The sequence below is a fragment of the Panulirus ornatus genome, chromosome 18, assembly GCF_036320965.1.
Source record: "Panulirus ornatus isolate Po-2019 chromosome 18, ASM3632096v1, whole genome shotgun sequence".
Taxonomy (NCBI): Eukaryota; Metazoa; Arthropoda; class Malacostraca; order Decapoda; family Palinuridae; genus Panulirus; species Panulirus ornatus.
Genome location: NC_092241.1, coordinates 30,972,297 through 30,986,245, shown reverse-complemented (window position 1 = coordinate 30,986,245; position 13,949 = coordinate 30,972,297). Strand labels below are relative to the sequence as shown.

At 42.4% G+C, this 13,949-nt stretch overlaps 1 protein-coding gene across 6 annotated transcripts in view; it reads right to left on the bottom strand.

Annotated features, from left to right (window-relative positions):
• Positions 1-13,949, bottom strand: part of LOC139755020 (paired box protein Pax-2-B-like) — a 146,759-nt gene that overhangs the window by 62,095 nt on the left and 70,715 nt on the right. Inside the window, exon 1 of one of the 6 annotated variants that reach the window (XM_071672950.1) lies at positions 12,259-12,848. The exons of the other annotated variants lie outside the window; for them this stretch is intronic. The gene's annotated coding sequence lies outside the window, so the exon portion shown is untranslated. Of the gene's footprint in view, positions 1-12,258; positions 12,849-13,949 lie in introns of those variants that run through there. 6 annotated transcript variants of the gene reach the window in all.

Sequence of the window (13,949 nt, the reverse complement as noted above, 5' to 3'; positions counted from 1 at the left end):
GCCCTGTCTGATTTCGTTGGGAAAGAGTTGGATCGGACACAGCCTTCTAATCATATGACAAGGTCTACGAATATGATATACCAACAGTGACAATGTAATACAGTGGTGTATATAAAAGGTTGTGTGCTAAATGTCATGTTTTTCGTTACATTAAGCACCTCTGTTCGAGATGGATAGTAAACCTCAGATGGGAGGATGAGTAGGATCAGTGGAGGAAAGATATTAGATAGCAGAGAGGAGGTGACCTTTTTGGGGGATGCAGGTGTTTGTAGTAAGATCTCAAGACACAAATTACTATCAATCGTCTTCGTTAATGAAGTCAAAATGTAGAAAGTCCACGTTATGGGAGTGATATCTAAATACTAAGTGCAACTTTCTGATCAAGTACTTGTGAAACATTATGACTGACAACGAAGGATATCAAAATCATGTCTGTTTTCTTTGGTGCTTCAGCTTGAGGATAAATTTCCTCAGCCAAACCTTGAATGATCCTCCCCTTATTCCAGTTATGCACATGGTGGCATAGCAAGCAGGAGGTTCAAAGGTTCCGATGTATGCGGAAAGGCTAAGGCAAGAACGAACTGTTGCGTGATATCAAGTGCGGCGCTTTTTAATCGAAAATCGAGAGATGATGAGCGTAATGTGAGACTACGTGACTGGACTGTCAATGCCCTGCCTTTGTTCCGGACCTCTGGAGGGAAATGAGTCGCCTAAAAGATCCGCTTCTCAAAATCTAGTCAGGCTTACGTAATGCTGCTTTTTAAGGTCAGGCGTTGCCACGGGAAGCATCCTGCAAGGGGAATAAGAGGGGAAGGAGAGGTATACATGGCTCTTGAGGTGAACCTTTTGTTTGTCATTTCATATATTGTGAGGAATCTGCCCTTCCCGTTTCTATGGTTTCATTCCACATTTGCCTGATAAAACTACAAGCGTGGGATAATGATGATAATCATTTGATGAAGCTCACTATTCTGGGACGCACAGTTTGGAGTAAGTTTCGAAATCAACTTGATATCTACGTTTGTATGATCTACGTATGTATCTACGTTTGTTTCATCCCCGTATGAAGTCTGTTGGGGATGAGAGAGCTTGGGAAGTGAGTCAGTTGTTGTTCGCTGATGATACAGCGCTGGTGGCTGATTCATGTGAGAAACTGCAGAAGCTGGTGACTGAGTTTGGTAAAGTGTGTGAAAGAAGAAAGTTAAGAGTAAATGTGAATAAGAGCAAGGTTATTAGGTACAGTAGGGTTGAGGGTCAATTCAATTGGGAGGTGAGTTTGAATGGAGAAAAACTGGAGGAAGTGAAGTGTTTTAGATATCTGTGAGTGGATCTGGCAGCGGATGGAACCATGGAAGCGGAAGTGGATCATAGGGTGGGGGAGGGGGCGAAAATTCTGGGGGCCTTGAAGAATGTGTGGAAGTCGAGAACATTATCTCGGAAAGCAAAAATGGGTATGTTTGAAGGAATAGTGGTTCCAACAATGTTGTATGGTTGCGAGGCGTGGACTATGGATAGAGTTGTGCGCAGGAGGATGGATGTGCTGGAAATGAGATGTTTGAGGACAATGTGTGGTGTGAGGTGGTTTGATCGAGTAAGTAACGTAAGGGTAAGAGAGATGTGTGGAAATAAAAAGAGCGTGGTTGAGAGAGCAGAAGAGGGTGTTTTGAAATGGTTTGGTCACATGGAGAGAATGAGTGAGGAAAGATTGACCAAGAGGATATATGTGTCGGATATATGTGTGGAGGGAACGAGGAGAAGAGGGAGACCAAATTGGAGGTGGAAAGATGGAGTGAAAAAGATTTTGTGTGATCGGGGCCTGAACATGCAGGAGGGTGAAAGGAGGGCAAAGAATAGAGTGAATTGGAGCGATGTGGTATACCGGGGTTGACGTGCTGTCAGTGGATTGAATCAAGGCATGTGTATGGGGGTGGGTTGGGCCATTTTTTTCGTCTGTTTCCTTGCGCTACCTCGCAAACGCGGGAGACAGCGACAAAGCAAAAAAAAAAAAAAAGAAAAAAATCTACGTTTGTCTTGAACGTGTTATTCAGCTGCATTAAGTGGGTGAAGTTGTAATACTGTAAGTAACTCTAGTTTCTCAAAAGCATGACCGTAAATTATGTACGTCTAATTCTACTGATAAATCTGTGAGGGTCAATGGCAAAAGAGAATCATAATATATCACACGTGATATTGTACTCTCTCCACATTGTATGTAATTGCCATTAGGCAACTAGAGAAAAAGCGTAGTAAAACATATCACATGGCGGAGAACTAGAACTAATATAAAACAGTTCTCGAAAAACTGGATCGTTTAGACTCATTTCGAATCACTTCCTCTGGAGCGCTCAACGATCTTCTTTTGTCGAAAACTGCTGATTCGTTTATGCGATGTTCTTGTATTTTCCTGCTCCTTGTAATCTCAGAGTCCCTTTGTAAGCCTAGAAACAAGACTGACAAAGTGAGAACTTGATCCTTAGCTCATTCTGGACAACATATCATCCAAGAGCAACCATGACGCCATTCATGACGAACTCGCAAGAAGTGGAAGTACTCATCCCTCTGGCAACACGCTAATCCAACAGAGATGCCATCGCTGAGTATGGCTGGGCGACTCTCAATAGCCAAATGGTTGACGTAATGAAGTCAAGGGTTTTGATAACTTGATGGTGAATTTTCGAAGGACAGAGAAAGAAGCTTAAGTGGATAAACGTAACATAAAACTTCACAGTAATAAGGACATTATTATGACGAAAGTTTGTTCATTTTCTTCATGACGTTTCAAGTATTCTGTAAGGAATAAATGACTTTATTCAAAGTATTTAGTACCGTTCCAGTCGTTTCGGAACACCGCGTCCGGTAGCGGTCTCCAGGGTCGGCCTGGAACATATGTCAACCTTCTGCCGTGTGTGTGTTGGGCCGCCCCGGCTCTCACCACTGTTGCCATCTACCGTGGGCAGAAGTATCTGTTCTTGAATCCTTGGAATACTTTGTTGCGTTCATTGTTATATTTTCATATTCTAATCGATTTTACATTAGAAGGATTTGTTGTAAATACTAAGTAAATGCAAATGAATGCGATATATATTATATGCTTTATTTTCCGTTGTATTATTGTACTTAAGCACCTTTATACACACACACACACACACACACACACACACACACATTATGTTGGAGAGGGATGGATAGAGGAGTGTTGGAGATGAGGTGTATCGGGGAGGGAGTGTCAGAGTGTTCGGGAGTCGATAAGGAAGTGTTTGGTGGGTTAGATAGGAACGAGGGAGGAAAAATCTGCTAATAGTGAGGTTTAGAGTGTATGATATGTAAATGGAGAGGAACTTAGTGAAAGGGAAGGGAAGTGGTGAGTGTAGGAGAGAAAGAGAGAGTAGAGGGACTCAGGACGATAAAGATGGAAAAGGAGACTGGTGTGTGGGAGTGACTTAGAGATATGATTAAAAGGCTCTAATATATCTTTATGGCGTTAAATGTCTCTTGCTATGTGGAAGTTGCTCAAAGGAGAGCCATAGTTTTCTCCAGTTTGACTGCTGCTATTGAACTCCTCAGTCCCTCAGTCCATGCCCAGGCTGAGACAAAGACAATACGAAGAAAAGGTTCACAAGAATCCGCTAATCAATAGAATATGTCGACATTAATGAATCTTTTCTCTTACGTTTTTCCTTCAGAATAATGTAATGCTCAGACGGAAAGCAAAGGGAATGAACTACAGAATGTGTTATTGTCATGGTCTCGTTCCCATGCCTTCATTACCGACTTGAGCTTAGCAAAAACATTTCACATCGGGGTTTTGTAACACGGACAGGTTTTGCCGGTGATTCATTCAAGCGTTTGTTTTGGCAAAGGTCTGGCGTCGGTAGAGAGGTGTTGTCCAGTGGGCGGAAATAGTGACAGAAAAGATTCCATTACGTGAGTAACAACATTCGTTTAACCCCATTTTTCAAAATATAATTTTCATAAGAATTTAGATTGAAAATCGAGACAAAACAAAGCACACGGTGGGAACAGAGGCGTAGAGAGCGGGTATGAGGCAGAGGTGCAACCGAAATTGTAGACAGGATTAAGGAAGACGAACCAGTTTCATGTGCCTTAGTTACGTAGCCAAAATCACAAACAGCATTACATCATCGGTGTGAAAAAGCGACTAGAGCTCAGCAGGATTCCCATGCTTCATCCCACGCTCTCTAGCTTATGCGCTAACTTTAATCCATATCAAGGAAGTCGATAAAATCCACTACATGGAACTCAGCCGCATCCATTTTGACACGCAGGACAAATAGGTGTTGAAGGAGTAGCTACGAGGAGGTGTTTTTGGAGTCTAGGGGGCAACTCAGGAGAGTGTGTTGACGTGGAGGAATTGTTGATATCTTGATATAAGACGTGAAATGAGGACAATATAGTTTTCAGGCTCGAATGTTATGCTACGTACGATCCAGAATATGAGACAACTATATAAGCTTAAAACAAAGGGGAGTGTGTTGACGCGGAGAGTTGTTGATATCTTGATATAAGACGTGAAATGAGGACTATATAATTTTCAGGCTCGAATGTTATGTACGATCCAGAATATGAGAAATTTTGTTATATAAGCTTAAAACAAGGAGGTACATAGTTCTAGCACAATTATGGTGCGGATGTGGTCAATCAGACAAAAGAGTGGGACGTAAATTCATGTTTAGATGCACGTGCCGCTGTTCTGGGGCTATTCTACAGAGGAAATGATGTAGTATATGTGGTTGTATGAGGCTTTGGGTAAACTGGCTATGGTTAAATGAGATGGGATATGGCTTACGCGGGTACAAAAATTCATTTGTCTGAATGATAATCATCCAGCTTAATATTGCAGAAGGTAACTCTCAGGAAAATAAAGTGTTTATTCCGACACTGATTATGATAAGGCTTACATGATAATGATGGGAAGCGCTAGGGTGCCGACAGAAGCAGCACTGTGACAATACTGTGTTGTTGATCTGGTGAATTAGAGCAATATAGCATTTTTGTTAGTACCATTTTTGTTGATGGTGGCCGTGTCGCAGAGGTGCTGGTGTGTGTGTTACTAAGAATGGAATTGGGAATGAGTGACTTGTCACATGAATAAAGATGGTGAATTGATCGTGTTCTTGAGTTCACAAGAAGGAATAGGTTTGACTTATCTTTGAAATATACTGTCATGCTCAACATCTCTTGTGATGCCAATGGAAGTTATGGTCGTAACGGTGAAAAGGATTAGCTAAGGCTTTACTTCTTTTTTTCTCAATAATCATTAAAAGATAAGGAAGTATAGTCTTAGTGGTGTGGAGACTGGCATCAATATCGAAGAAACATGGAAATTCGAACATTAAAGAAGTCATACAAAAAATGTGTATGCTCATCAACGTTGCATTATAATGCGTATTATCATCTCTACGGACGGGTTCCAGACCAAGAAAAGGTAGCCTTATTTAATGTATTGGATCTTCAAAAGGCACTTTGATAGTGCAATGAACAAGATTAAAACATGGATGGTATGGTTAATTTTCCTGTCCATAAAGGCCTGGCCTCCTAGAGCACTCTGGTACACCATTATGTCGACAACGACGCGTGAAAGACTGAACCAATATTTCCTTAGTCATCATTCAGGGCAAATAAAGATTCGTTATATTCTTATGACGCAGTTTGGAAACGAATAGTTTAACTATTTTATCCGAAATATTACAGATAACGAGCTTAATGTTAACCATACACAGTACTCGGGGCAGATACGAATGCAAGGCAGGTTGTATATATGGTAACACCTGGATTAGATCTGGATCATCACGAAACTATTTCTCTAGGAAGGAAATACCTTACGACTCCCTGATGTAACAATTTACCGCAGAGCTAGATATATATCTGGCGTCTTTTTCATCCAGCAGCGACACACACGAGCGCTCAACATCCTGACTACGGACCACACGCGCGCTGGGATCTCTCAGCTCAGTCGAACTTTGAAATTAAGCGTTTCTCACTCATTCCATCAGGCTGCTACATGCAGGTGAAGGGGAGTAATATTAGATATCCAGCGAAACCAACCGAGTATTCCCTGCTCAGTGTTGCATACGTAGTATGTCCGTCCTTTAAAGGGGAGGGTATGGTACAGCCCAGGACCATTTCTGCCACCGTTATCATTCTTCCTTTGGCTGTTATTGTTTGGACTGTGGACTGACACGCTCAAGTGCCTCTCAATCTCACTGTCTTGACTCGAACTCAATCTTTCCTCTTTCTTTTTTTTTCTTTTTCTCCTGTTCACTCTTTTTGCCCTTAAAACTACATGTTAACTTCTTCCTCTCTTTCTTTCTTCCTCTCTGTCCTCTCTCTCTCTCTCTCTCTCTCTCTCTCTCTCTCTCTCTCTCTCTCTCTCTCTCTCTCTCTCTTGTAAATAGATATCTTCATACCTGATAACAGAGCCGGAGATCTATTGATGAAACCTCTGTTCATTAGGTTGTTATGTTGTTCTTATTCTGAAACTGTGTGTCAACATTTTCACGACACTTGCTTAGGTTAGGGGAAAATCGATTGTATAGAAAATGTTTCTTCATTTCGTGTTTTTATTCCACCTAGTTTAAACACACACAACGTGAAATTATACAAAGGAGATTGCCCCCATCCATGCTGTTATTCTGTCCATAAATGATCTTTCTCATTCACGTAACATAGCCCCTGGAATCCCTTCTTGTGGCCTCCTGCAGCTTCAGAGCTGCCACAGTATCAGTACGTATTAAATGATGGACTACCTGGGAGCGATAATTTTCCGCCGAGATTGTTATGCTTTTTGTACACTGACGATAACAGAACATCACCAGACATGACTTTTCATTCACAGCGTAACCACAACCAGTAGAGTCTGGTAATGCCTCAATATATATATATATATATATATATATATATATATATATATATATATATATATATATATATATATATATCTTTTTTCTTTTTTTCTTTTAAACTATTCGCCATTTCCCGCGTTAGCGAGGTAGCATTAAGAACAGAGGACTGGGCCTTTGAGGGAATACCCTCACCTGGCCCAATTCTCTGTTCCTTCTTTTGGAAAAAAAAAAAAAAACGAGAGGGGAGGATTTCCAGCCCCCCGCTCCCTCCCCTTTTAGTCGCCTTCTACGACACGCAGGGAATACGTGGGAAGTATTCTTAATCCCCTATCCCCAGGGATCATATATATATATATATATATATATATATATATTTCTTTTTTCTTTCAAACTATTCGCCATTTCCCGCATTAGCGAGGTAGCGTTAAGAACAGAGGACTGGGCCTTGAGGGAATACCCTCACCTGGCCCAATTCTCTGTTCCTTCTTTTGGAAAACTAAAAAAAAAACGAGAGGGGGAGGATTTCCAGCCCCCCGCTCCCTCCCCTTTTAGTCGCCTTCTACGACACGCAGGGAATACGTGGGAAGTATTCTTTCTCCCCTATCCCCAGGGATATATATATATATATATATATATAATACAAATAAATGAATAACCAGTTGTGCTCATGAAAAATACATGTAGCTAGCTTGGACCAATTCAGCTCCCGGTTTAGTTTATTTGCATCACAAGTATAGCCTTGCAGACCAGTCCCTTCTAAAAATCGTGACACTGTGGGGAAGAGTTCATCTTACAGGCACACGGGCAGAGAATGAGGTCACTGGCTTCTTGACTGACAAACTCTATGTTAAGTAGGTGCGCGTCGCGTTATGGCTCATGTTTGTGTGTGTGTGAGGATGCGGGAGTGTTCAGTTATATACGTCCTGACGACGACCAATAAAGAATGAGATTAATCGTTGCTGAGACTAGCCAGATACTTTCGTCGGCGACCATCACGCACATTTATGGGGGAGATAAACCATCCTGAGCATCTGTCATTAACGAATGGCGGAATCCAATTACTTTTGAACGACCATTAGTACAAAGAATAGTGTAGATCAATGGGTTTCGTTGTGAGTAATCTGCAAAATACGAGTATTGGAGCGGGTGAACATTTTGAGTAATCACAGTAACGAGTGATGAAGTAGGATGAGTTACCTGTGCGAGTGACTGGCGGTGATGAGTGACTGCCTGCTCGGCTGCTGAAGGAGTCGGAGAACAAGCGAGCAATTCAAGTAACGAACAGAAGAGCCGAATCAATTACTATGGTGAATGACTTGCAGTGGAAAGCACTGGATTGGAATGAGTTACCGCACTGAGTGAAATTCTGTGGTAAACTACTGACACTAACAGATGAGCTATGGGAGTGAGCACAGTCAGTGTTTGGTAGTAACGAACGGTGGGAAAAGGTGAGCTGTCATGGTGAGTGACCAGCAGTGAATAAGTGGTTGAGTGGAGTGCGTTGCCGTTGCGAGAGTGGGTTGGGTACGGACGTGTTCAGTCGAGGGAGCCAGAATGATGTACACGTGACGGTAATGGCCATAATTAGAGAGCGCGAGGGTGTGATTTGCAGCTACCTGCCCACCCCTGTACTCACGTCGACAATGGGTTGCCACCGCAGAGGTTCTTTATCAATATAAGGTTCACATAGTGCAATGGACAGATTACGTGGGGGTCGGAATAGTCACGAGGGGAGTTGGGGCACATTACATCGCAGTCAAAAAGGGAAGTACACAGGCCATAGAGGTACTACCAAAGTCAGAAGGTAGTTAACAAAGTCATAGGGCATTAGACAGATCAAGAGGGCATTCAACAGATGATAGCAGTATTTGCAGTAACAGCAGATAACGCATGCACCTCTTAGCCACGTAAATGGCAAGTTATGTATATCATAAAGAACTAATGCTAAACTCGTCAGTAATTGTTGAAAATAAATGTCACTGATCGTCAGAACTGGTGGTGCTATCGATTTACAGACGAGAGCTAAAGTAGATGCACCAAAAGATGAGCGGAAGACATCATTATTAGTTTGTCCGGGTAACCATGAAGGTGTTACATGACTCATAGGGAAAAGATCTAGAGGATAGTAGATGAATTTCCAACCACTCTGCATCTCATGTCCCCCTTAACTCCGGTGACACCTTCACCACTCTATGAACTTTGGCTTTTTTTTTCCCCTTTTAATGGTGTTCCTTTAAAAATGCCAGGCACCACGTACCCGGTATAACAGAAATTAGGCTTAGACAGATATTTTGGTGATTCACTCTGAATCAATGTTTAATTTTTCTGTATGTTTCCTCTGCGTAAACTTTCAGTTGTACTGTAGGTAACAAGAATGTAGCAGCAGTACGGTGGGTTTGGGAAACAGTGGAGGTAGACGCAAGGGCGATTTCTACACCCACTTTCGCATAAACTATTACATTCACAAGATACCCCGCTCAAGTGACAGCAAGGAAAAACTGGGTGAGGAGAGTCCAAATACTTCACTGCTAGCAAGCCCCACGTCAGTTCTTCATGCTTAAACTTGAGCGGGAAGATAAATGTTGGTCCTGTCCCTTGTAAATGAAGCCGGTTTTCCCGGAGTAAAGGGAACTGGTAAGATAGAGAGAAGATAACCGTCAAACTTGTGCACTCTACAACTACCATCCATTTTTCGAGTGTAACCTTTCCTTGTCTAACTCCTTCCTTCCCACACTTTCCTTCAGCTGCCAGTTAGTCGTTATTAAGCGATTCGTTAATCCCAACTTCTCCCTGTAACGTGATCTAACAGAAGTCTAAGTTTTGCGATATTTTCTAAAAGGTCACGCCACACATCTCTCTCTCTCTAAAATATCTGTCTTCGTTCGCCTTAGTCTCTGACTTGCGCTCGCCAGAGTGATCGCCAGTAGGGATTTGTGCCCACACTTTACCGTGAGCCCATTATCCTGGCTTACTACGGTCGTGCTTGTGCGTCACTAGTCCAACATCTGCCCGCTTCAGGGCGTCACGCCCGATTAGCCAGATTTCAACTGACCGACAAAATCAGGTCACTGGAAGTGGTACCTGGCTTCCGGTGCGCGATTAATCCTACAGGAGAGTCTTGGTCACCTCATTTTAATCTCATGGTGATCGTTGCATGAATGACCAAATACGGTCCTGCATTGATGAGCAGGAGTGAAGACGAGCGTCAGCACTTTGACAACCAAGTGGATAAAGTCAAGTTGGCGAAACGGGGAGAGCTTTCAATAAACGGCCAAGAACTAGCTTGTGATATCAGGTCAGAGAGCAGCCGAGGCAAAAAGAGAGAGAGAGAGAGAGAGAGAGAGAGAGAGAGAGAGAGAGAGAGAGAGAGAGAGAGAGAGAGAGCGGTTTGGGAACTGAAAAGTGAGAAGAAATAATGTGGTCAATTCAGACGTAACTTACCGAGCCACGGTCAGTCACCAGACACATCACTAAGTCTCTGTGGAAGCATCACGACTCCTGGCTGTAGACAGGTTTACTTGTGCTGGACATTCAGACACACATGAGACCATGACTAAAGAGACTCGAGTAAGTATCCATGACTAAGTCTCCAGTCAGCTGTAAGGATGGATGCCCGCGCGGTCAGTCTGGATAGAGGATCAGGCCTTTAACACTCCATTTAATTGGGGCGGCGGTGTTTTTGATAGAGAGATCATCCAGCTCTCTACGTGTGGTCAACGTGATTAATTACTCCTGGTCAGATCAGGTCACCGGGATGAGTACACAGTACGTGATTCTTCTCTGTCAGTCTTGTTTTAATTTATTGCGGACGAAGATAGACAATATAAGAAACTGGTACTGGTCATTATTAGTAACGTTTTAAACATCATTTACCATGATACTCGAAGATAGCTTTTCATTTAATGGTCTTTAGAATGGGTTGAATCGCACAATGTTCATTACAAAGGAATTTTATCTATAGAAGACCTTTCGACACCAGCAGCAGCGCCCTAGTGATTCAAATGTTATAAAGACATCAAACAACCCGATGGCCCGTGAAAGCCCATGTTATTATAGCCAGATCTCCGTAGCTTTCACGTCTGCCTTATTTTCTCGTTCCATAGCGTTTCGACTCTTTATCTTCTTACACGAGATAAAAACACCACATCTGAATGAGCTGTAGGCAGGGTATTATAGCAAAGATATACGTACACGATATCCTAAATCAAATCATAGTAATATACAAATCTTGCGAGCTAAGTACGAAAACAGATGTTCCGCATTCAAAAGTTCACTGTTCATTCTCTAGATATTTGAACTTGCAGTGATTCCTTCTAGGAAGACTTAGAGGGGAAAGAAAACAGCTACCACAGATGGTGACAGCTGAGGCGTTGGTGCTCTGGGAGGAGCAAAGTCTTCCTCCACTTTACTCAGGTATTTTTGCGCAGCCCATCAAGATCGTTTTCAGTTTTACTCGCCCGTCGTTCAAGTGCGTCACCTACGTTTACTTTTGTAACTCAGACAAGTTTGACAGCGCAGTTCTGAAACTGTCTGCTCTTAGGTATTTATATCAGTATCCCCTGGGTAATGTGAACTAATGATATGCGTCATTGTTTGGTGGGAAATAAGAGTAGTTGAGCTACACCATTTCCTTAGTGTTGTAGTCAGCATTACAGACCGCGACACGTTCATGGGGCTGTCCAGGGTCGAGCCCGAGGAGGTTCGAATTGATTGATTGATTGCGGACCGAATACCTCAACCTTACATATATATATATATATATATATATATATATATATATATATATTTTTTTTTTTTTTTTTTTTTTTTTCAAACTATTCGCCATTTCCCGCGTTAGCGAGGTAGCGTTAAGAACAGAGGACTGGCCATTGAGGGAATATCCTCACCAGGCCCCCTTCTCTGTTCCTTCTTTTGGAAAATTAAAAAAAAATTGAGAGGGGAGGATTTCCAGCCCCCCGCTCCCTCCCCTTTTAGTCGCCTTCTACGACACGCAGGGGATACGTGGGAATTATTCTTTCTCCCCTATCCCCAGGGATAAAATGCTAAGTATATATATATATATGCTGAGTATATATATATATATATATATATATATATATATATATATATATATATATATATATATATATATATATATATTTCTTTCTTTTCTTTTAAACTACTCGCCATTTCCCGCGTTAGCGAGGTAGCGCTAAGAACAGAGGACTGGGCCTTTTTTTAGAATATCCTCACCTGGCCCCCTCTGTTCCTTCTTTTGGAAAATTAAAAAAAAAAAAAAAAATGAGATTGTCTTGTCTTCATTAGGGCATTCAGTTGCCCATGCTGTCTAACCTAATATCAAAAGAAATACACTGTATCTTAGATATATTTCTTTGAAGAATAGCATTTATCTTACCTTATTCCAAGACTTCATAAAGAAATGCCAGTGAATGTAGTGGCCAGTTGAGGGCGGTTGATGCCTGCTGCGACTCGGGATATCTAGTGTTGTAGCAGCAGGCTGATCCTGTGTCCTGTGACCAGGTGCTCTGTTGGCAGCACCTGGAAAGGTCTACCGACACTACGAAAATCTATTCCACAATTCACTCGCTGCCGCTGGGAACTTAGATTTAAGCAAAGAACCCGAGTGTTCCATGACTGGCTGTATTGATCCGTAGAGTTGAAGGGGTTCTCTCTTCACAGCACCAATCCTGTGGTCACTTTAAACCGATTATTTTTATCAAATTCGTCAGGAATATGTTACCTATATACCATAGGCATTTTATGGAAGGCGATATCTTTCCACCATCATCTTAAACCAGAACTGACTTTTTCCCTCTCCACTCATATCCACAATAAGCACCTACAACCCCATCACCACCGCTCTCAGCTCTAGTTCTCAATCTCCGCAAATCCGAAGATCATCCTCTCCTTTACGGCTTTCCTCCTGCTCTCAAGATTCCTTGGCGTCGGTGTTGTGCACGAGTCAAGGCCCCGCGGCACACTAGGGGCGAGGAACCAGCTACACAGGGAGTGTGGACTTGTGGCGGAGGCAAATTTTTCGTGGCATTTTGTGTGTGTGTCGCCGAGGGTAGCCACACGCATGGTCGATGGTCCACAACCTGAGCTGCTGGGGTCGGGTGCGGGGTTGGCTGATGTAGCCAGTAAGGGAGGGTGGGAGGAGGCAGGCACGTGCAGCTGGAGGAGATGGGGAAGGGAGAGAAAGAGAGCAAGAGAGGGGAGGTGGGTCGAGGAGGAGTACTGATGAGATGACGCGGGGCTTTTGAAGTTAGTAGGGAGGGGGATTCGTGGTAGGGAATGAGTAGAGGCTATAGAATAATGATAGGTCAGAATATCAATGAATCTGATATACTAAGAATTTACATAAGCGATTTGTCAGAATGTATATCAGTGTCTCATCTAGAGGTCTCAGCACCTAGTACCCAATATGTTCATCCCACACTTATCTTTAAAGCAGCATCAGTCACGAAAGAATAAACGCCATTACGACTTACAATGGTACTCGGGAACAGCACCTGAGTACATATAGTAGCAGATGATTACTGAATGAATGTGTTATTCACCACAGTCCTCCATTAAGCAGTGGGATGTTAGTAAAGATAACAGCATTTCTTAATCCAGTAAACGAGGAACCTGCATTTGGCACCAACTTCTCATGAAAGCTTGTTCTGTTTTCCTGCGTGAGTGTTGTCAGCTCTGAGGGGTTGTATATGGGAAGTTCGTTTGTTGTCACTAAGGGTCAGAGTGTGAAGTAGATGAGCGAAAGTTCTTATTTCACGTCCAGGATAAGGCGAGCAAGTGCCAAGTTCCCGTGAGATAATTTCCAGTGATAAAGGAGTTTCATTCATTTTATAATTTTCTTTTCTGTAATTTAAGTTACTTTTCGATAGGGTGTCGGCTGAGTGCAGACTGTTGTACATACGATGGAGAATTAGCACAAATTTACTCTTTCTAATGTCAAGATAAGTCACAGAAGTAAAGGCAACATTAAATGTAAAGGCTGTGCTACTTCCACTAATAGCAAAATGATAGACTACTTTGGAGTGAGAAGTTCTCTAAGGAAACTGTAAATCCAATGATACAGCCTCC